This window comes from Tinamus guttatus, unplaced genomic scaffold (assembly GCF_059628265.1).
Source record: "Tinamus guttatus ecotype Peru unplaced genomic scaffold, ASM5962826v1 Tinamus_guttatus_pri_ptg000071l, whole genome shotgun sequence".
Classification (NCBI taxonomy): domain Eukaryota; kingdom Metazoa; phylum Chordata; class Aves; order Tinamiformes; family Tinamidae; genus Tinamus; species Tinamus guttatus.
The window spans coordinates 64719-78400 of NW_028288605.1; positions in this window are offsets into that span (position 1 = coordinate 64719).

The window sequence follows — 13682 nt, forward strand, 5'->3', positions numbered from 1 at the left end:
AGGAAGAGACTGCAGGATCTGACTGACTATTAGCACGGCATGGGCCAAAAAACTGTTGATGACTGGAATGAATTCCTGTAAATTTGAGGTTGGTGGAAGTATGGCTTGTGTATGTTTTCATGTGCTATTGTCTTGCTTTAAATCCTATTGCTTTGGGAATTGGTGTACTGGAGTTCTTAAAACTCTTCTGAGGATAATCCTGATCTTTGAGGGTGTCATGAGGGCTGGTAAACTGATACAGAAAAATAGTCTTGAGACTGCCCAGTTTATAGAGATAAGAGCCATAGGTTCACATCTAGGCAATACGTTGCCTGTCCAAGTTCCACCCTGAAAGCTATTTGTGCCCATTTTGAAAGCTGAAGGCAGGTTAGGTAGCTTCTTGGGCCTTTGGCCTGTTCACTTAAGCTCAGTCTTGAATCACAGCACTACTTAATCCTGTGCGCTCTGTTTTGCCTTGATGTATTTGCCTTTATATATTACAGTAGTGATAAGCTTTCTGTGTGTGTGTGTGTGTGTATGAGATCTACTGCACTATTTGGGACTGGGGAGCAGTAAGAAAAACTTAGATTGAGTAGATCTTATTTTGGTCATCTGAACAGACCTTATTTAAGTACCTCCTTGGACCCAATGCCCTTGTCCTGGAGGACCCCCCCCCCCCCATGTTGGTGTTAGGGTATGTTCCCCATCCTTACCTCTGAGCTAGGCTGGGCTCAATACCTGACTCTAAGTATGGCACTGATGGATTTTTTTTTTTTTTTTTTTTTTAATATTGTTGGAGACTTCCACTTTGACAAATGTTTGCCTTCCCTTTTTTCAGGGTTTGGAGGCTAGTGGATATGATAGGATGAAGGAAATTCATGCTATGAGACAGTGCAGATCGAAGTGTGCTAAGGCTTAGCAAGAGTGTAGAATCTTTTTACTGTGTTTTTTTGTTGTTGTTGTTGTTTGAAGTGGGGGGGAAAAACAAGAGTGCCTAGGGCTAGAAAATAATACAAGTAGCATCAATGATATACTATAACAACAGATCTGGAAAAAGTACTCTAGAGAATGGAAGCTGGTAATGTGCTAGGTGCAGTAAAATAAGTTACGGCAATATTAAGACTCCTTTCCCACTTCCCTGTAACTGTTACAGTTTTAACAGAAACTGAGAAGTCTTTTAAGTAAAACTTTTTCCTGTGTTTAATACAATTATATGATTGTATTTCAGGGGCTTTATTTTTGTCTTATACTAGTGTCAGCAACAGAATAATGAATCCAAGATTGCCAGTTTTCTCCTAAGATAATCCTGAGAGATCTGGAGGTTATCAAAGAAATGGTCTGAGTGAGAAGACAAGGTTGCAGAAATTGAGTTTGACCTGGGCCTTGCCTGAAACTTGTTGATCTTGACCTCTTTGGCAGACCCACTGGCAACAGTTTTGGGGGAGAATAGGAATTTACGATGAGCAGGATCAACTGCTTCTGAACTGCTCCTCAAATAGGAGAATGGGAATGCTTGTGTTCCCTTCTAGTGCTTGTACAAATCTGTCTTCTGCCTCCCAACAGCCCAGAAGGCAGCTTGCTGTCTTGGCTGCTTGCATGTGACTAAGCCATGGGGGGCAGTGGGAGAACTCTTGAAGGAAACTTCTTCAAAATCTCTTCAAGAGCTAGGAGTAAAGGTACATTGCCCCCCTTCCAATCAGTGACTTGAAAACAAACAAACAAAAAAAAACCAAAAAGTACAACCTATAAGAGTACTTTCACCATGCATATTGATTTAGTTGATTATGAAAACAAATCTGATTATGCTCTACAACCCTTATTTTACACTAAGAGCAAAATAGTGGTAGATTTACATTTCACTGTTTACTGTCTTGTAATAATGTTTACCATATTTCCATTTGTTACACATTTTATTTCATAATGCTCTCCATTCCTTTCAAATTTCATTATTTGAAACCAATTGGTGGAAATGCCTGAGGGTGGAATTGGATCATTAGAAATGTGATCTCCTAGTAAGCAGTCTCTAAGACTTTGTTGAACAACACCAGTGAAAGATTATTTCTGTTACCACTTAGTTACTTAAACCCAAAGGGCTAGCATCTGTTTCTTCAGAGCTTTCGATTTATTTTTTTTATGTAATTAAACTGTCCCTGCTGGGGTGGGGGGGGGGGGTTGGACTAGATCTCTAGAGGTCCCTTCCAACCTCAGCCATTCTTTGATTCTGTGAAAAGATGGTTCTATTTTACCTTACTAATGAAGGTCTCTGGCCATAATCTTTAAGAACAAGATAGACAGTAGGCTTGCATGTTTCACAAACATTCAAATGCTGTTCACTGCAGTGAATCCTAAGCCTGACTCAGTTGCCAAATGAAAGTGCCATGTGTTTAAGTTTTACAGAAAGTTTCTTAGCATACAGCTAGCTGGAGTTTCTTCTATGCTCTGGAGCTATAAAAATGAAATAAATATTTTAAAAACTTAATTAAAAACTTGTTACTTCTGAACCATAATTCTTTAGTTGATGTTGATCACTTGGTTTGTGTGTGCGGGGAAAAATGGCAACCTGTCTCAAAATACATAAGGCATCAATTAATACTTTAACCATCAGTTTATTCATACAAAACTTGCATGTTTTGTCACTTTCTGAAGGTCCAGAAGCAGAAGGAACAAATTTTTAGTTCTCTTCAGATGACTTAACTTTCAAAATTCAGGATTAATCTATTTCTCCAACTTGAGCATCAATGACAGGACTGACATGTTTGTTCTTCACAATGTAACCCTTTTGGCACCTCACAAGTTTGATTCTGTAACAAGGTGTCAGTTACAAGGATGAAAAACGGGAGTGTGCTATAAGGGCTGAAAAATCTGCTGACCTGGAACCAGTCGCATATGAAGAACTGTCTAAATGCTTCTACAGAAGCTGGGAGTACTACTTAAAGCATAAGTTAAACTTGGGGGTCATCAGCTTATTAAATGGTAAGGCCCATCTAGAGTATCTGTGATTACTAGCTTAAAAAGCATTTGACACTCATAAAAAGAGGCATGACTTGAAAGCAAGATCTCTAGGCTTTTGAAAATTCATAAATTTCAGTAACGGCACAGCTCTGTGCAAGTGCAGCACATGCTGTACAAGTATAGTATCAGCAAGCCTATGAAAGTCAGGGCTGACTGATGCACACTTTCAAATCATGACATGTAAAAAAACCCTCATTGTTTCCTTTGTGATAATGACAGTTCACTTTGACTAACTATTTATGTTTTATGGGAATACAGACATTTATAATGTGGAGCATAGAGTTTGAATTTCTGATACTTCATGAATTATGGAGCAAAGATTTTTATTTGGGGCTGCATGATCTGGGGCCATTATCTTGCATTTTGCAGAGGAAGTCAGAACTTGGTTTACTTAGTAGCAGTAGTAGTAGAACTGGCTCTTATCTTGGCTCAGAAGACATGTTTCTCCAGTAGCATATAGGTGAAACAAATCTCTGAAGCCTTCTACTTTGCTGTAATAAGGATTGGTGGTGGGCTATGTTGTCACAGTAGCTTGATGGTAAATACATAATCACTCTAAAATCTAAATACCATATTTAGAGGATGTGTTTCCCCCTCCCCCCCCTTCACATAAGTTAGGTAGAAGTAGGGAGGTCTCAGCTATCTGCCTTACATGCCATAGCAAAGGTGGTTCTTCAGTGCCCTGTCTGCTGTTGAGTAGTGAAGTTGTCAGTGCAACTGGATTCTGGTATCCTACAGCCCCCTTCATCTCCAAACATTTGGTGTCTCCTTGTAGAGTGGTATCTAGAGTAGCTACCTCTCACCTCAGCCTTGCCCTGCTACTCATTCAAAAACAAAATGGTAGCTGGCAAGCACAGCCCTGCTAGGATGGGCGAGGGAGTGAACACAACCTGAAACTGATTGCAGATTCCTTTCCTAAAGAGGTTGCTGCTTCCCTAAACAGGTTCACTTCAGGGGTTAAGTGCCCTAGAAAAAAGCCCTAGAAAAGTCAAGTAGAGTGTGGGTCTCTTGCATCAAGTTTAAGAAGGATTTTGCTTTGGAAGAGGAAGGTGAGCATTCCCCTTTCCCATCTGTGCCAAGGACAACCATTTCACAGGGAGGTAGTAAGAGTTAAATCATTATGTTTCCAAAGCGTTCCAAAATTTTTGGACAAGAATTGCTGTAAGAGTGGAAATAAAATCTGTGTCACCCTAACAAATCCAAGTTGTCCAGCTTGGAAAGAAGCAGAAATGAAAATAGTTTTCAGAGTTAGATGTTATAGGTGTCCCCTGGACCTGGGAGATCCTGTTCCTGGTGCTTAAGGTTCATGTGTTTATAGTAGTTTATATCTTTAGTATCAATGAAAAAATCAGGGAAGAGGAAAAGTAATTGGTGTGTACCTTCTCTAATGTGTATACCCATAATTAATCACTTAATGCAAACTGAGGAAATTGCAGAGAAAAGGTGCAGTTCCTGTGAAACAGGAAATGAGTCATTTTAAGAGATCTTTGTGCTTTTCCAGTGTGTGGAGTGACTTTAAATGGGGTAAACTTATTAAATTAATAACTCAGGAAACAGTAAATAAACATGCAGTAGTTAATCTAAATTTAAGTGCCAGGGCTTGGATCCAGCTTTGGAGGATAACACAGGAAACTTGAAAACATGGAGTGCTTTTGAAGAGAAAGTTTCTCAGCTCTGCTTTCTGGCAGTGAGGGATGGGAGGCTCTGGGGTAATGGTTTGCGCTGAGGGCAGTGCAGTGGGGAGAGCTCCCCAGCTGAGCAGGGGCACTGCCATTGCCCTTGCTGAGGTAACAGCCATCCACTCTGTGGTCTGCCAAGCAGCCTGACACATGAGGGCTCTGTGGGGTTCCCCAGGCAGACTGGCATGTGCAGGGCATTAGACTTCTTAGTGGGGAAAGACTAAAGGAGAGGCATCTGCTGGGGTTGAGATGTGCTCTTGACTTTTTTGGGATGTGCTTTAGGCTTTGTGCTGTTGAGCACCATTACAGGCAGGGAGGTTTGCACAATTACCTGGTCAAAGTAACCATCAAGTATTTTGTTAAGGTCAGCGGTAAAATATGTACAGTTGATTTTGTCTGTGTGCTAAGGATGTGAATGACGAATGCTTAATCGTTCAGAAACACAAACATGCTGACTTTAATGAGATCTTGCTTTATGCATAACAAAGCAAAACATCAAACTTGCTAGAAAAAAGTATATGTAATGTTCAACATGAATGGTGTTAGCTAGAGCCAGTCACTTCTGACAGCTAATTGCAAGTATAATTAAACCCTTGAAAGTAATGACAGAAAGTAATGACACAGGAATAACCTCTTTTAAAGAGAGAAGATTTTACACTCCCTCTTCCTATTTAAGAAGTCTCAAGTGTATTTTATATAAGTCTTTCAGGCTGTTTTTTTGCCCAATGGTCACATGTAATCCAGTACTCTTCATCTGATCAAAGTGTTTGCACTAAAATATATACATTAATTTGTTTTAGCCCATGAGTTATCTGTAGTTAGTGACCAAGTGATTCAGATGTTTTATTAATTTGGGGACGGCCAGTTGATGTGACCTGGACACTGGCATAATAATGAGGTTCCTGAAAATAATAGGAATAATGTAGTAAATCTAAGCATTGATAAGAGACCACTAGAGTCCAATATGGTTCCCCTAATAAAAATCTGTATTATCTGCTTTTGTAAAATACTTAAATAATCTGTAGAGAATTTCATTAAAATAAGTATGTTTGAATGAGGAGGAAGAAGATAGAGTTCAAAGACTTATTTTTAACCTCTAAATCTGTAATATGTATTTTTATATTTTCTTGAACTGTGTTTTTTTTCAACTCACCCAAATTTTCCTTTCTTCCCTCAATTTCTTGAAACAATTATCTTTATTCTCAGTTTGGGGACTTTTTGGTGTTTTTTTCACATAGAACAAAATTCAAGTTCACTTTGTTCTCTGAAAATGTGAGATTCCTTTTGGCTTTGCTTCATGGAAGTCTGCAAGGTGCTCTATAATGAGTAGGGGAATGTGAGTCAGTATACTTCCTAAAGAAACATTTTCAAGATGTAGTTGTAAAGATGCCACACATTCATGCCCTTTTTGTTTTTCTGATGCTATTTCTAGCTGACCTTGGCTTTCCTGATATGTTCCCTGTATTTGTATACATTTAATACACATTCACAAACATTTGTTTATGCACCCGTACCTAGTAAGTAAATATTTATATACCATAGATACCATGGTATAGCAGGTACCTTTTATGTTATGTATGTTGTCTGTAAATAATTCAGCTTTGGGTTTTTGGCTGTCTTGCATGTTCTACCTGTCTTACATCTTACACATATTCTTTAGCTATTGTTTTTGAAGCTGCAGTTGCTATTGGATAATATGATTCATCCCTTTTATCCCAAGACTGAAAGCTTCTTGATCTTGTGGAGATTATATTTTGAAGCCACAGTAGTCCCTGGGAGAAAAATGTACTGTTTTGCTTTACAGATTTGGAACTCATTTTTATGCAATATCTACCAACACACACACAAAAAAAACTTCAAACATCATATATTTCTGGGGCTCTTCCAGCTGATGTGAATACCTTTTCAGATGCATTGCTTCCAATTTTGGAAATATATTTCACTGGCAATTTCATAAGTAAGATCAATCAGAATTGTAACCATAAATGAGAAATGTATATCTTTCTGGCACATCTTGTTGATAGCAAGTCTGTAACATTAGGACAGACATTTCTGTCATGACTCTCTTGTGCTTTTTCACTGTATAACTTCTGAGTAATGCATGAGCATGACCCTTCATTCCAGGAGCTTCTTTCTTTGCAGAATTTCCAAGTATGCTGCCATAGTTTGATATTAGCCATATTTTTTTTTGAAATTATATCAGGTCTTTCTATGCACATGAGAACTTTCCTCATTTGTTTTACTTTGATTTCATTAAAAAGCAAAACAGTTTCTCTTGGAAGAGAATTTAATTCTCATCCTCAGATTGCCAATATCTTTGCAAGACCTGTGCCTTTATCATACAAAACGTCAATCATCTTTCAGTCCTACTCAGTTATAGGATCTGTCCGCAATAAAATTGTTCCATGTGTGAAGCATGTAAGTGCGTAATTTAGGCAGTTGTGTTACTATTTAGCTCGAATGAAACTATAGGTTTAATTTATGTAGACTTTGCTTTGCCAGATACTAAGAACATTGAAAGTAGGTTTTTGTAGAGCAAAATTATTGTTTATGTAGAATAGTAACTCCAAGACAGCAGACTGATGGCAAACTGCTTACATGGACTCTAGTAATTCTTAAACTAATAATTTAATAGTGCAGTCTTCTTATTTAATGGGTAAATATTGGTTTTAACCTAACACCAAGGTTTTAGTCTACTACTACCATGTTAAAGAAGTATTTTTCATGGTTAATCACAGGGACTGTAGTGAACCAGAAGAAAGTTGCTGCTTATCTGTTACTACTGCTATTATTCTGACTCCACTGAATGACATGGCAAAGATCACATAATGAGGCAATAGTAGCATTGGGGAAAAGACTTATTCATCTCCAGATTCTCAATGCTCTTTTTTCAGATATTTTTCAAATTATTTGCAGATAAAGCAAATAAACATGTTAACCAAACCTAAAGAGCAACTCAAGAGTAAAATGGGGATATGGTGAAAAGCATATGTAGCTGACATAAAGGTTAAGAGCAGTTATACTATGTTGTAGCTGCCTCTTAACCCTTACAATTCAGGCAAAATGGATCTGCAGAGAACTGAAAAGGTCTTTCTACCTTTCAAGCTTACTACCCTATGTACAAACCAATTGAAAACAAACTTGACCATCTGTTTAATGATAGTATGAGAGAAATTAATGGGAAAATATCATTTTCTTGGTTGGATGTTGACAGGGAACTCCTCTAGGAGCACAAACTTATGTTGTGGCAAGAGATATAACTTGTGTTTTGTTCTTTAAAACTATAGAATAAACTTATAACTTAATGGCAGTGTAGCTGTATGTCATGGCTGTGCTTGTGTGGATATCCAATGCAGTTGAGTCATTAATTCTCTGAAACTCCCCAGATAAAGATCTGAATAGAGGAAATAACTGTTGGTTTGAAATGGTGGACTGACTTGACATGGTGCTAGACACCTTCCCAATACAGTATATGAATAACTTGTAGGGAGATTTCTAGGTAAGCATATTGGACTGTCTTGAAGGTTCCCTCAGATAGCACATGGACACATTTAAGAATATTAATTCAGGAGCTAAGTGGAGAATCCACCCTAAAGATTCCTTATATAGTTTCTACTGTTCAAATCATGCATAGACAAGATGGGTCTGAAAGGTCAAAAGAAAGTGTTCCAGCAGATGCAGAAGTGGTTATGTAAGATAATCTTTTGTATGTGGTTATGTTTTGGGCATGTTAGGTATGTAGTTTACAAAAAAATCAAGTGATGGATCATGCATATGCTGTAGCAGTCATGCAAGACCACTGTCCAGTTGGATTTTAATAATTCAGTCTAACTTAAGCTGAGGATGCTGTTATAAGGACCCTCGAAAAGTGATATTCCATTGTTTCAAAGACTTGATTGTCATGTGAGTGTATCCTCTTATGCAAAGATCCCAATAAGTTAGTGTTGGTTGGTTTGTTTTAAGCCACTGTTCATGAGCATCCATGCAACAGTGTAAAACATTCCATATTCTATAGTCTTAGTAAGTACATTGTTATAAGGCAGAGTTGGGATCCTTTGTCCCTCAAGGGACAAATATGTAAATGATGCAAAGCTTTATGCTAAGATTTGTTTTCCTCTTGAAATATTCTTCAGTTGGATGGAGTTTCACATGTAACATCTGAATAAGTCTGTGAAATTGTTTAGCCAAAGCTGTAATGCTTCCAGGAGGATGTGTAATGCTTCCAGGCAGATATGTTACATGACATGGTGAGTCATGGACGAGAGATGGTGTGGTTGGACCTTGAGCCTCTGTCAGAAAAACTAGAGGGAGGTAGGAAGGTGTTTCACACAACAAAATTGGAGGGTCAGCTGTACCCAAAACAAACTGGAACCTTTTCAAGGGTCCACCTGGACCTATAAATCAAAATCACAAACTGCACAGTAATTTATGACGACAAGCATGAGCTTGGAGTGCCCTGCTATATGCTGCATGGACAATCCACTGACTGTATCAAGAAATTGGTTGAAATTCTGGAACATAAAGTGACTGAACCTCCTCCTTCAAGCAGACAGGGAAAAAAAATCCCCCCTCAGACAGAGCAAACAACCCATTTGCACCTTTGAAGGAGGAGTTGAGATCAGAAAACTAAACCATGTGGATTGGGACTCAGGCCGCCCAATCTGCATGATGCATATTTTTCAATAGTTCAAAAAACAAATAACCCTATATATAGCAATTACTGTTGGTCCTAAAAAAAATTAGTGAATTTTTGATTGATACTGGAGCACATATTAGTGTCCTGAACAAGTTGTAAGCAGAATCCTTAGGAATTAAACCTTCTCAAAAATCTATTGTGACTAGTGGAGTTACAGGTGCTAAAGAAAAATACCTGCTTGTTAAGACACAATTATGGTTGCTTGGGGAAAAGAGGATGACAGTTGTGGATGTGGTACTAAGTTCATACCCAGGGAATGTTCTAGGATATGATGTGCTTAGAGGAAAGCGATGGTATATGCCTGATACCATTTGAGCTGATTAGTTTTCAAGCGATACTTCCTCCATGCCCAGTAACGGTGCATCTCTGTGTGTAAGAAGTCAGGCAGAGGGGGCAGGAGACCTGCATGGATGAGCAAGGAGCTTGTGGCAATGCTCAAGCAGAAGATGGTGGCATACAGAATGTGGAAAAAAGGACAGGCCCCCTGGGAGAAATACAGGAACGTAGTCAGGGAATGCAGAGATGCAACAAGGAAAGCTAAGGCGCGATTGGAACGCAATCTGGCAAGGGATGTTAAAAACAACAAGAAAAACTTCTTCAAATATATTAACAGCAAAAGGAAGATCAGGGAAACCATGGGTCCGCTGGCGGATGAGATGGGCACCCTGGTTATGAATAACACAGAAAAAGCAGAGTTGCTGAATGCCTTCTTTGCTTCGGTGTTTACCAAGGGCAGCCCTTTAGAGCCCCAGGCCCTAGGGACAAGAGAAGAAGCCTGGAGAGAGGAAGACTTGCCCTGGGTAGAGGAAGATTGGGTCAGAGAGCGCCTAAGGAACCTCGATACCCACAAATCCATGGGCCCTGATGGGATGCACCCCAGAGTGCTGCGTGCGCTGGCGGATGTCATAGCTAAGCCGCTCTCCGTCATCTTTGAAAGGTCCTGGAGAACGGGGGAGGTGCCAGAGGACTGGAAAAAGGCCAATGTCCCGCCAGTCTTCAAAAAAGGCAAGAAGGAGGACCCAGGCAACTACAGGCCAGTCAGCCTCACATCTGTCCCCGGAAAAGTGATGAACGGCTCATACTGGCTGTTGTCTCCAGGCACGTGGAGTACAAGAAGGTGCTCAAGAGTAGTCAGCATGGATTCACCAAGGGGAAATCTTGCTTGACTAACCTGATAGCCTTCTATGATGGAATGACCTGCTGGATAGATGAGAGCAGTGAATGTCATCTATCTCGACTTCACCAAGGCTTTTGACACCGTCCCTCACAACATCCTCCTGGGCAAGCTCCAGAAGTGTGGGATAGATGAGTGGATGCTGAAGAGGATTAACAACTGGTTGGATGGCAGAGCTCAGAGGGTGGTGATCAGCAGTGCAGAGTCCAGTTGGAGGCCTGTAGCTAGCGGTGTCCCCTAGGGGTCAGTCCTCAGTCCAGTCCTGTTCAATTTATTCATCAATGACCTGGATGAAGGTACAGAGTGCTCCCTCAGCAAGTTTGCTGATGATATGAAACTGGGAGGAGTAGCTGATACCCCAGAGGGCTGTGTTGCCATCCAGAGGGACCTGGATGGTCTGGACAACTGGGCAGTGAAAAACCTCATGCAATTCAACAAGGCCAAGTGCAAGGTTCTGCGCCTGGGGATGAACAACCCCAGACACCAGTACAGGCTGGGGACTGACCTTCTGGAGAGCAGCTCTGCAGAAAAAGACCCAGGTGTCATGGTGGACAACAAGTTGACCATGAGGCAGCAGTGTTCCCTCGTGGCCAAGAAGGCCAATGGGATCCTGGGGTGCATTAAGAAGAGCGTCTCCAGCAGGTCGAGGGAGGTGATCCTGCCCCTCTACTCAGCCCTGGTGAGGCCGCATCTGGAGTATTGTGTCCAGTTCTGGGCCCCACATTACAAGAGGGATGTGGAGCTGATGGAGAGAGTCCAGCGCAGGGCCACAAGGATGATCAGGGGCCTGGAACATCTGCCCTATGAGGAGAGGCTGAGGGAGCTGGGCCTGTTCAGCCTGGAGAAGAGAAGGCTGAGAGGGGACCTGATCAGTGTCTATAAGTACCTCAAGGGAGGCAGTGAGGAGGATGGTGCTGGCCTCTCTTCAGTGGCGGCCACCGACAGAACTAGAGGAAATGGCCACAAACTGAAGCATCAAAAGATGACTTCTAGAGGTCCCTTCTGACCTTAAGCATTCTGTGATTTGGAATTTCGGAGGAAAGGAGCAGGAAAGCGTAACAGTAGGAGTGCTGGAAGTACCCCATGCCCTGCCCCCATCGCATGTGACCGGTGTTCCCCAGTACCCTTTGCCTGCAGCTTCAAAAAAAGGGCATAACTGAAGTACATGTGGATTTAGAAAAGCAAGGTGTAATTGGCTGAACACACTCTCTATACAACTCCTTGGTGTGCCCTGTCAAAGAAGCTGGATGGGAGGTGGAGAATGACAATTTATTACTGAAAACTTAATGATAAAGCTGGCCCACTAATGACAGCAGTCCCTAGTACAGCTGAGATTGTCATGGCTATACGATCAGCAGCACATCCTTGGATGGCCACTCTAGACATCAAAGATATGTTCTTTATGGTACCCCTAGATGATAAAGCTAAGCCACAGTGTGCATTTACATGGGCTTGTGTACAACGTGCCTTTAATCGATTGCCACAGGGATATAAACACTCACCCACTATTGCACATAATGTGCTTGCAAAACTTCTAACCACAGTAAAGAAACCCCCAGGAATATGCATTTATCAATATGTAGATGATACATGAATAGGTGGGAGTGACCAAGAGAGTATAAGAGAAACTGCTCAAACTGTTTGGCATCTATTAACAAACCATGACATGGAGGTACCACCATCCAAATGTCAAGGTCCAGCCCAAGAATTTAAATTCCTGGGGACTTTGTGGATATCAGGAGCTGTAGCTGTGCCCGATGATACATTAACAGAGATTGAAAAGGGACGCCTACCCAAAACAAGAAGGGGCTACAACAACTAATGGGAACACTAGGATATTGGAGGAAACATGTTCCTGGGTCCTCTGTAATTGCCCGTCCTCTGTATGGTTTGCTGAGAAAGAACAAACCGTGGGATTGGACTCTGACCCATGCAGAAGCCATTAGAACCCTAAAGGATGCATTAGTTATCAATCAGAGGCTAGGCCCCCTAAATCCAGTGGACCCTTTTCGGGCTGAATGGGGTTTCTCTGAACATGCCTCCTATTGTGGCATCTTTCAAAAAGGAGCTTCAGGTTCTTCATGACCCCTGCTTTCCTCGTCTGCCTCCTTTAAAGAGACAGAGCAGTGTTATTCTGAGTGGGAAAAGGGACTCCTCTCCTTAGTTCGTGCAGTGAAAGAGGCAGAAAAACTACAAACCTCACAGGATATCATTGTTCAGGGGCCTTTCCATTATTAAGCCCTATCCTTAAAGGCACTCCCCCTCCTGAAGGTGTCCCACAGAAGGGAATGATCCGCAACAGCCAGTGAGCTCAGACATTACCACATTATGTCTTCCTTATAAACTTTCACCTATTAAGGTAGTCCCAGAATTCACTATAGCCTCTAAAAAGGATGGGGTAGGGTTTACTGATGCTTCTGCCCAAAGAACAAGCATGGGATGAAATTAAGGCAGCAGCCCTGGAAATAAGCTTGGGATAGTTAGTAACTGAGGAATGTGAAGGTAGTGTCCAGGTTGGGGAGCTCTGAGCTGTGTTGTTAACTGTGGAAAATGGAGCTGAGGTAGTTCCTACTGATTTCTATGCCACATTTAAGGGGGCAATGGGATGGATATGTCAGTGGGAGATAAATAAGTGGGGGGTAAATCGTGTACCAGGGTGGAGGACAAGTTGTCACTGAAAATGGGGAATAAACCTCTTGACACCAATGTAGTATTAAGAAGCAGGCATTCACTTTATTGCAGCGCTGGGTGCACAGGGGATAGCTCCACCTATCCTGTGCACCCTAAGATGAGCTTGCTAAAACTTTTATTTCTCTAATATCTACATATGCATTAAACTCTAGGAATGATCATACATACTTGTTCTTTTTCCCAGAAGTAATTACAATCTACCCCACCCTCACGCACATGCGCCCTCTGTCCCTTTGGTGGTCTTCTGAGACCCCTGGTGGTCATCTCACTGTGTCCACTTGATGATGACCTGGAACTCACTTCCATATATGGCCCCATTCTGTCTTAGAGGCCCTGTTTTGGTCCTACTGCCCAGTTCCAGACAGTTTTTTGAAGATATGCTTGTCCTTATCTTTGTTTTCAGTCTTTAGTGTTTTGTTCATATTCTCTCATGATGTCCCAGGCACATCTG